The following is a 10,292-nucleotide window of genomic DNA, read 5'->3' as shown; positions in this document are numbered from 1 at the left end:
GCCCCCTTTTGAAGCTCCACACCGATCATCGCCCCCAAATATTGGGAAACGAAAAACAGCACTTCGTCAGCCCTCACCCCCCCGAAAAAAATGTAGGACTTTGGCCCAATAGGGTGATACCAAACCCCGGACCCCCCTCAGCCAGTGGGCTTTTTGTCACTACATATCAGCTATCCAGGGGTCGCCAACTCAAAACGGGTCGCGGGCCACTTTTCAAATTTCGTAGCGGACGCGGGCCGCATAAATTCAATATCGATATAAAGGGGGCAACCACGTTTTAAAACTCTACGTCAGTATAACGCTGTTCTACCTAACATAGGCAATAGGTATAGTGACCACAAAAAAGTAATATTTTATTAAAGGAATAAAAATACTACAGATATCACTGTCATCAATTTCATTTTATTTTAACCCTAGAATGCAGACACGGAAAAATTTACGCTAATGCATAACAGGGGTCATTTTGACCCGTATTGCTATTACGTGCAATTCTACTATAAAGACATTGAATATTTTTCTTCTTGTGCTTTCCTAAGATCTTCTATTAACGTAATGATGATATATCTAGAGTTTTTGCTGCATTTTAATTGAACAACCGGCGAAAAAAAACAGTGTAAAGACGTCGGTGATAAAATGAACGAAAAGTCCAGAACAGTTCACACTACAAAGAACAGCCTGATTCATTCACTGTACTTATTGCCTGTGATCATGGTCACGCTGTATTCTGGGCACACGGGTCTGCAACATATGAAGAAACATTTTGCAAGTTTCTTATCCTTTGCGTCTGGACATAAGGAGCACCGCTTTCTCTTCTGCAACGTGTTTGATGTTTGCAGGGATGAACTTCGAAAAGCTACGCCACATCTCACCACAATCTCTCTTGTGGCTATGTGGTGTTTTATTGTATATCTTGTCATCGTTTGGGGCAAACCGAGGCAGTTAGAAAGATATGAATGACACCTTGTTGCTTTGAACCTTGTCCAGCCTTATAATCAGGTTATACTTGTCTGAATGTGGTTAGAGCTGCGATGTCCAACAGATTGAAAATAAGAACTAGAGGCCATCGGCAGGATTGTCGTTTGCAAGTATATGTTTGAACCATTTGGTCAATCAAGTCAACACCAATCTTTGTCTGGTTATAAAATCTGATGATCTCAGGCCTCTTTTATCAGGTATATTTCTATTTAAATTGCTACGGGTCAAAATGACCCCTGTTATGCATTCTCGGAGTAGGCTATATAGTGAAAAATTCATTTTTCTTGTCAAAGGTAAAATTTTACAGGACAACTTTTTTCTCATCATGTATCAGTATAAAAGACTAACAAAGTCAAGAAATTTCAGGACTCACTTCCCAATAGGTGTTTAGCGGTTATGATGAATAGCACCGTCTGGGTCATTTTGACCCCTGTTATGCATTCTAGGGTTAAACTGCGAGCTGTGCCCGATACCTAGAAACGCTTTTTGGGACTAGCGAGATACGTAACTAGCTGAAAGACCATCCCCACTTGAAGCTTAATCTTGTGGGAAAGCCCTAAACCAGTGGTTCTCAAACCTTTTTTGATATGCCCCCCCTATATGATACCGAAAAATTTCGCGCCCCCTTATCGTCATATAACAAAATGCATCCATAATGCTGGCTATCCGAACGGATAGTTTGATGGTATGGAAGGTTATGAATGTTGACGAGAGAATGCTATAATATAAATTCCGGATTATACACAGAGCACTAGCTATAACTATGAATTCGAGGAAAATCGCGCCGAGCGCGAATTTTTGTTTAGTTGAACGCAGCTCCACGGCCCCTTCAGATGCTTTCACGACCCCATATGGGGAACGTACCCTCAGTTTTAGAACCACTACCCTAAGCAGTTTTCTAGGCGTCTCGGTATTGGAAGTGTTTGGGCCATTGCACGTCCATTTCAGAATTTTAAAATGTTTTCTTAGCTTTCTTCCGAAATCTCAAATCATGTCGCGGGCCGCAAAATATGACCTGGCGGGCCGCGTGTTGGTGACCCCTGAGCTATACCCTATTTCATGTATTGTTTGGTGAGCCACCGTATTTCGCCTAAACGCGCGAAGCGCGACAAATTTATATAATTCATGCTTGAATCGGTCAATATGGTCGATGTGGTATGTTGGAAAAGGCAGGACCCCTAAATAATAATTAAACATCTTCGGGCGGAATCGTTGTTATATTGACTTCTTTACATGATGCTATTTCGTGAGCTCCTATATCTGCTATGTCAGAAGATATGGAAATCGTCAAAACGCACCAAACTGAAAGACGCACATGATTTCATAATGGTATTTCTTTACTGGCAAATATTTTTTTAATTGCGGTATGGCATTTGACCTGTAGGGTTAAGGTCGCCAGGACAGGAACATTCGACGCCAGCCATTGAGGCGCTTATGGACAATTAAACACATATGTACATATATCGAAGTTTTCGGTCAGCATAAGGGCATTCCTTTTCGGCCAAGGTCTTCTCGCTGCTCATCGTTCTGGCACACTTCTCGGAGTCGTATGTTACATGGCCTCTAACTTCATATGTCTTGGAGCGTCGTGGCGCAGCACTGGCCGACGCCGAAGTCTCCTATTTCCATAAATCATGCGTATTTTCTTGGGTGACGCGGACACGAAGCACGAAAATTTTTTGAAAAAGTCGCATGAATTTCTAAAATATTACTCTATCATTCATATTAATACACGAAATAATTTTGGGCTTCTTTCGATTTCGGGCCCCTCACCCCCAATTGGGGGGTTTGGGGTGCGCTAGTTACGGTCCCGACTCCAATATAGCCGTTTTAACGCGCCCTCGCCCCCCTATCGCCCCCTTGGTTGTTTTCGCCCCCTATCGCCCCCTTCGTCCGTTTTGGCCCCCTATCGCCCCCTTCGTTATTTTCGCCCCCCTAGACCACTAAATCCCCCCCTGGGGGGCGATATCGCCCACGTTGGGAACCACTGCGTTAGGTCAAAATTTGTCAAAATTTTTCATAAAATCAAAAAAATTTTGATGTCTGCATTTTGTTTGTATCGTAGATTTAGCACTGTCGGTGAACTTATAATTCGATATTTTACCGCTTTTAGCCTATTTTATAGGCCTACCGTTGTAAACGGCTAATCGTCTGCTCATTGTGAATCATAAACGGTAAAAAAATAATAGGTAAACATGGTGTTATGGTCAACGTACCGCAATACCCTAACTGAAGAAAGACTTCTTGTGCATTGCATCATTCTTATATTAAGAAGTTCATGATGAAAAATTGTGATGTAGATAACATTGTCAGAATGAAGCTACACGGTGCATGTGTCACCAGCACCAGCAGTGTACGCACAATAACTTGAGAGTTGTCGGCCAACAACTGCTGCTGTTGAACGTCCTTGACAAGCTTCTTAGTAATGACGTGCACTTTCTACCCAAGAATGTAGGAAAGTATCTCTCGTTGTACTACAAAATATTTTAATTATTCCTACCATAATACATATTGTAACCACTGGAATTCTTCATAGGGCCAGATTTCGTTAAAATATTGTTTTTTCATGTAAAAAGTTGCCTGTTTCTATGCCAGAAACGTTTTTTCAGGCCAAACTACTTCGTTAGGACAGTCAGTTCCAACCAGAAATGAAGAGAAGTGGTGCAATTTTAACACTATGTGAGAAAACACCTAATTTGCATACGTAAGGTCATAATTTGGTCAAAATTCTTTTTTTTTAGGTCAAAAAAAGTCAAAATTTCAATTTTTTAGGTCAAAATTTTCTTTTTTTTAGGTAAAAAAAACCGCCCTAATGATAAGATTTTTCCGACTGTCTTTTTCTGGAAAACATGGTCGAAGACCGTTAGGATGAACTAGTGTAGGCCGTAGTGGTGTGCAACGAGCGAGTTCAGGCCTATGAGACTCATTCATTTCGAGGCCAACCCCTTTCTGCGTGGGGCACATGAAGACGTCAAGTTTTGGAAAACAAACCGCTGATAAAATGCGGTGTCAAAAACATAAGCGGCGACAAAACCTCGGTCTAAAAATTACCGATGCTGGATGGCCAAACCTTTCGAGATATGTTCCGTTGTCTGCACGGAATAGTCCCGTTCTTGCAATCTGAGTAGACAGTAGTACAACTGCGATACGCAGAGGAATTTAATTCGCCCTAATTTGAAATCGCGTGCGTCAGACATGTTTTGTAGAGCTGTGTTGGGTAGTATTGTGGTTTGCGCGTTCTGTATGTCCTACATACCCGTAAAATGTAGCATACAGCTGTAATGTTATAAATAATTTCCTTTTCATGGGTGGTGCTCGAGTCGCGAGATGACACAAACACTCAGATTTTGGTGGTAGTCTAAAAGCTGCTTTACCGTTATTAAACTGTCATGAATTCTCAAGTTAGATTGAGCTAAAGAGTATAACACACAGTATCATAAGTTATTTGCTCTTCTCAAAAACTTGCGAGACAGAAGTTGGATCAACCTATCATCAGGTAGCGAGCTCTAATGTGCCTACTCTCCTTGATCGTTTTGCACCTTATGTTCCAAAGAAATAAAGCAAAAGCCTCAACACAATCATGGTTTTTTTTCCATCCTTTCGACAGATTGGAGCCTTGCGGGACCTTTGTGTCAGCTCTCAAATACAATTTTTGCCAGCAAGCATTTTTCACCCGCAAAAAATACGCTGTATTTCGGATAGGAGTGCAGAACAGATTTTAACACCTGGCCATCCAAGCACTAGTAGACGTTTTTGTACAAATTCCCAACAACATTGTTAGGCCGAGAAGGGTTTTAGTGAAATAGTTGGAAGCAAAACGAGCGAAAAAAGTTGCCTTCTTATTGAGACACTTGATAGCTTAAGCCAGTGCTCTTCAACCGGGGTTGTCGTACACCCTAGGGCAGTGGTCGGGGACCTATGACTCGCGAGCCATATATGGCTCTTTTGGGTATAACATATGGCTCTTTGCCAAATATTCAATTTTGTACTGAATTGATCAATATTGCTGCGGCTTGTTAATAAATTTCCATCATGGCCAGAATAATTATTCTCGTGGCAGTGTAAACGTGTCTTTGAGAGGTAAAGACAATGCTTTCTGCAGGTTTAGGGGGTCGGACTCACTCTTTTCAAAATCATCAGATTCAAGTGACTGTCACGCCGGCGGCCAATATCACTCGCGAATTCTATGTACCCGACTTGAAATCTTGAATTGTGCGATACGTTGATTAATCAAAGAGCACAGCCGACATGACGACCCCCATTTACAAACGCAGTTTTCAAATACACATTGTCTTCCTATTCTAAGCCGCGAAATTAGCTGTTGTGGATGTGACATTCACAATTACAAACTCCAATTACAAACAACGCCATGATTATCCACGTTCTTGATTGGTAAGTATATAGATCTGTGTAGTACTGGCGATAAAATGTATGCATGTAGCGCAACGGTATTTTATCGCCAAATACTTTGAAAATTGAGAAGTCGATAAGTATTTAGATTTTCGGAATCAGTGTGACAGTTCCATTCGAATATTATCAGTTATAATAAATTCTAAGCTACTTACGATGAATTGCGTTATCAATGGTGATACTTGGTGCGTCTGTGCCTTACCTCTCGTTTCGAGCTTTATTTTCGAACAAAAAGAAATACAAGTTTTTACAGAGAAAATATGGCGCACACGAGGAATCCCATGTAGTGAGTATTCGAATTAGTGTTACCATGACGTCACGAATTTTCAATTGTGACGTCACGTAACAGTTGATTTGCGTGTATGGCTCTTTGGGAGCTAAGATGGAAAAAATAGGGTCAATATGGCTCTTCGGACAAAAAAGGTTCCCGACCACTGCCCTAGGGTGTACCAGAATTTTCAAAGGGTGTACCACTCGGATGGGGTGTACAGGGGTGTACCAGATCCACATTATGATGAACCGATGATACGATGACTATAGCTATCACAAAAATACGTCAGTTTATGCTTCAAAACAGAATGACTTGATGTGTAATATCGTACAATGTGATGTCATAAGCAAATGTTTCTAATCATTCAGCCTTTAGTAATGGACTTATTACTTCCTTTTCGAGTAGAGCAGGGTGGAGTTAGCATGTGTTCAGCTTGCGATATCTGTCTGATGATTCTCGAGGAAACCACCGCTAAATCTCGAACATTTTGAATTTGTGCTTCCTGCGGCCAGCTTATGAATAGTGCAGAATACATAGCCTACTTACGCAGCCACGGGGTCGAGTTTGCGAACCACTGCGTTAGATGGTGGTCCAGTAACCTCGAGCCCTTATTCGTATTATCATTTACTATACGTTGCAGCCTTGCTCAAATGTCCATCCATATTTCGGCTACGTCAGGGGTGCTCAACCTGCGGACGTACGGCCTCATTCAGCCGCATAACCATAATTTTGCGATCTTCTACACATATCGTCGCAATGGAATCAAAGTGAGTTATGTCCAGTTTTCAAATTTTGAAGGTCCATTTTTAAAACTTGACAAATATCAAGTTTTTGAAAATATTTCAAGATTTTTCGGCCATATCTTGGCCATGGTTATGTCAGTCTCATTATTTCAAAGTTAATCAGGGCCAATATATGGCTGAAAGAAGATGAAAACGTTACGTAAAGTCAATTTTCTCAAAATGTGTAAAATGGACATAAGTCACTTTGATTCCACTGCGACGATATTTAAATTAGCGTGTGTTGGCGGCCGTCATTATGTAACCAATTGTTGCTGCTTCTAGTCTCGGCTCTGCCATGTTTCTATGTGTCGGAGGTTTATCTAGGCTCCTCGTCGCCGACCCCCTGTTAACGTAACGTCTTGAAAAGCCCAGAAGAAGAGTTAACCGAGCTTCAAAGTCAGCAGCAAAGTCCTGAAAGTGGACGCACGTTAGCGAGAGAGAATGAAGAATGGGAGTGCGCGTGCAAGAAAAAGTCGTCCTCATTACCCAAAGCAAAAATACTAAACTTTAGGAAATGCACTGTCTTGGCGCACAAATTCTAAACAGGCGATTATCACCACTGTCATTGATGTGTAATAAAATATTATTAATAACAATACAAACAATCCTGGTGGGAGGCCAAGAAATAACAACTTGCAACTAAGTGATTAATAGGAACCGCAAGATGCATCATCATTAATATTGTACCCAATATTTTCGAAAACACCCTCCATCAGCTCTACGGGTTAATCTGATCACATGAGGTGAGAATTAATAAATTTTTGACAATAATATGTGAAACTACCAACATTTTCGATGAAATCCATTCAAGGGGCAAAATTTTCGCGCTCTGCGCGACTACGCACATAATCCTAGTGTCTTTTCTTGATATTTATACTCGCGATTTTAGCACATAAATTATATATTGTAAGCCTGCTGGAATGGTTTGCTTCTACAGTAAGAAAAGTTGCGCATTGCATATCTCAAGAAATAAGTGAAGGCACAGAACATCCACAAGGGCTCTCCGCGGTGTTAAGTTCCCAGTAGTATTTTTCGTCCAGGAGCCATGGCGACTCCCTGGAATCCGGACGTATTGTATATGTAATCAAAATGCGGCTTTCGGCGTTATCGGTGTATTATACGGTCAGGGGTGTACGAGTTTTGAGAAAATGTTAAAAGGGTGTACCACGACGAAAAAGGTTGAAGAGCACTGGCTTAAGCTATATAGTAGCCAATTTGTTGCATATCTGAACAAAATGTTGTGAAGTAGGCCTATCTTCATCTACTTTTTGTATAACAATTTTCGATTAGTTTGTGCGAATGAAATTTATTTTACAAAAAAAGTGCGAACGGAGCACAAAAAGGTTGAAAAGCACTGCCCTATTCTATCACAAGGGACGGGCTAGGTCCCGCGTAGGCTTGATGGCTGCGAGCTGCGTATCCGGTTTCGGTCTGGGAGCTTCGACTTCAGGAATTACAGGCAGGGTCGTACCCCAAGCATTTGCCTTCGATCCCCGGTTCATCTCGCCTTTCACTTCGGATTTCGCGGGGTTTCCACCCCCTCCTTCAGGGCTCCGACCAGTGGGCGGGTTTGAGCGCTGTTTGTGCGCTGTTTACTGCCGTTCGCGACTTGTGTACTTGTCATTATTACGTCACAACGACAAAATTCTTTCTATATTTCTAACTTGGTTAACCTCATTTACTGGCGTTCACTGTTGAAGAGAGCCAGTCGAAAAGCTTCCAGTGGAATAAATTTAACAATATGAACGTATTGTTTGCTGCAATATTGAAGTTCTGTACTTCGAAAAGCCTATAGATGTGTGAATCGTCATCAAATCTCTACATTTGTTAGAAAAGTCCCGTATCCCGATAATCATCACGTCTCTGCATGCGGTAGAGTTACTTAGTTTTGATATAGTCTATCCCTGCACACATGCAATAACAGACATGGCTAAATCCAGCACCTGTGCAAACCTTGCCTGGGTAAAAGATAGATGATAATAATAACAGAAGCGAAAGAGGGGTCTGGGGGTGAAAATTTGAAATCAGGGTGCATTATTTTTGTCTGGGGGCAACATGTGTACTGCACGGCTCATATTGCAAGGACGAGAGTATTCGGTGCCGAATACGAAGTAGTTTCGCCTCAACAACGGACAAATGTTTACATGAAAAAAACTTTATTTTAACGAAATCAGGCGCCAGTAGTTCCATATGCATTATGGTAAAAATAATTAAATTAATAATTTGTGTAGTACAACGAAAGATACTTTCCTACATTCTCGGGTTGAATGTGTCTGTCCCTACTAAATAGCTTGCCAATAATGGAGAAAGAACGTTCTGCAGCAGCAGTTGTTGGCTGACAACACTGCAGTTGTGCATATACAGTTATACAGCACTGCTGGTGACAAACCGTGTTGCTTCATTCTGGCAATGGTATCTACATCACAATTTTTCATCATGCGCTTCTTATATAAGAACCATGCAATGCCCACGCAATCTTACTTCAGTTGGGATATTACGGTACGTTAAGCATAACACCATGTCAGCCTATCTGTTTCATTTGAATGTTTATGTAATTAACATTCAAACCCAAGCCCTGCCGGAGAGCGAACAATTTCAATCTATGGACGGGCGTTGGACAACCATTGAATAAGTGGAAATCGTTATCTCATTGGCCATTAGAAATCTTACAACTCATTCCTTCAGCATTTAATACGTGAGGTTAGTTAGTTAATATTCATATTCCAGAGAAGAATAAGTGACCAAATCATTTCATGGTATTACCTTGAACATCAAGCAATGTGGTCCCAGTCCTCATGTAATCACCGCCCATTGCAACGAATTCATACATTCCTGCATCCTCTTTTGTCACCGATTGTATCTCATTTATCCACTGTCCAGTCCCCATAGAAGTGGAGTTGACCGCAATTTCGTAGTTTCGATCCTTATGCAAACTAAGATTCGCTGGGCCATCTAGACTTCGAATGTGGTTTGTCAAATATGCATTGCTACCGACTTTTGAGCTATACACTAGCACCGCCGGTTCCACAGACAGCAGGTCTATGAAGAAGTTCAAGCTCTAATAATATAGTTCACAATGAGCACATAATTCCGTGTACTTGTTTCACAAATGAACGTATGAGATGGGCCGTCTAATACGACTATCCATGTCCGACTGTCGGGTACGACGCAGGCACTTTTATCATCATTATTACCTCCTTGTCCCGCCTGCCTACAATTATATATACGCCAATACACGTCACGGTTGTGTACAAACGACCGAGCCATTTATATCCCACCATCGTGACTCGTGTTCTAACAAAATCTGCGGATCGATTCCGTCATAAATGTCGTTGTCGGCCCAATACCATCTCGATCCGTTAACCCCGGTGTCGTACTCTAAACCGATACGAAAGTTCCCGCTGCACCCAATAAATTTGAACATTTTGGTACATTACATATGTTTTCACAACTACATTCATTGCAGTAAAGAATTTATTAACTCGAAGACTTTTTGTGTGCCCCTTATCGAGAGTTAACGGCACAATAATAAGCATACAGAGAGAGATTCAAACGAAAACCAAAAGGCAAAGTATGACGTAATAATACTGTTAACGCGTGCGTACGGCATTACCTTGTTTCGTGTGTATTTCTGTTTAATTACTGATCGGTGTAATCGTCATTATCACTCGCGTTTTTCATCCCCTACATATTCAATTGGTAGAACGGTTTTGTTGGTTACTTTGTAAGGACGGTTGGAAGATTTGCGGACAAGCATTGTTATAAATCCTACGTTTACTCTGCCCTTGCCTACTTTGTGTCATTATATATTCAATCATTGTAGTAAAGGACTGTGTTTGATTTATACCGGCGTT

The 10,292-nt window shown here is 41.3% G+C and overlaps 1 pseudogene; it reads right to left on the bottom strand.

Annotated features, from left to right (window-relative positions):
- Window positions 1-405: 405 nt before the first annotated feature.
- LOC145441790 (uncharacterized) lies at window positions 406-9,268 on the bottom strand (annotated as a pseudogene).
- Window positions 9,269-10,292: the final 1,024 nt, after the last annotated feature.

This window comes from Botryllus schlosseri, chromosome 6 (genome assembly GCF_051294905.1).
Source record: "Botryllus schlosseri isolate E-star chromosome 6, Bs_hap1, whole genome shotgun sequence".
Taxonomy (NCBI): domain Eukaryota; kingdom Metazoa; phylum Chordata; class Ascidiacea; order Stolidobranchia; family Styelidae; genus Botryllus; species Botryllus schlosseri.
This window is presented reverse-complemented; position numbering and strand designations above follow the sequence as displayed.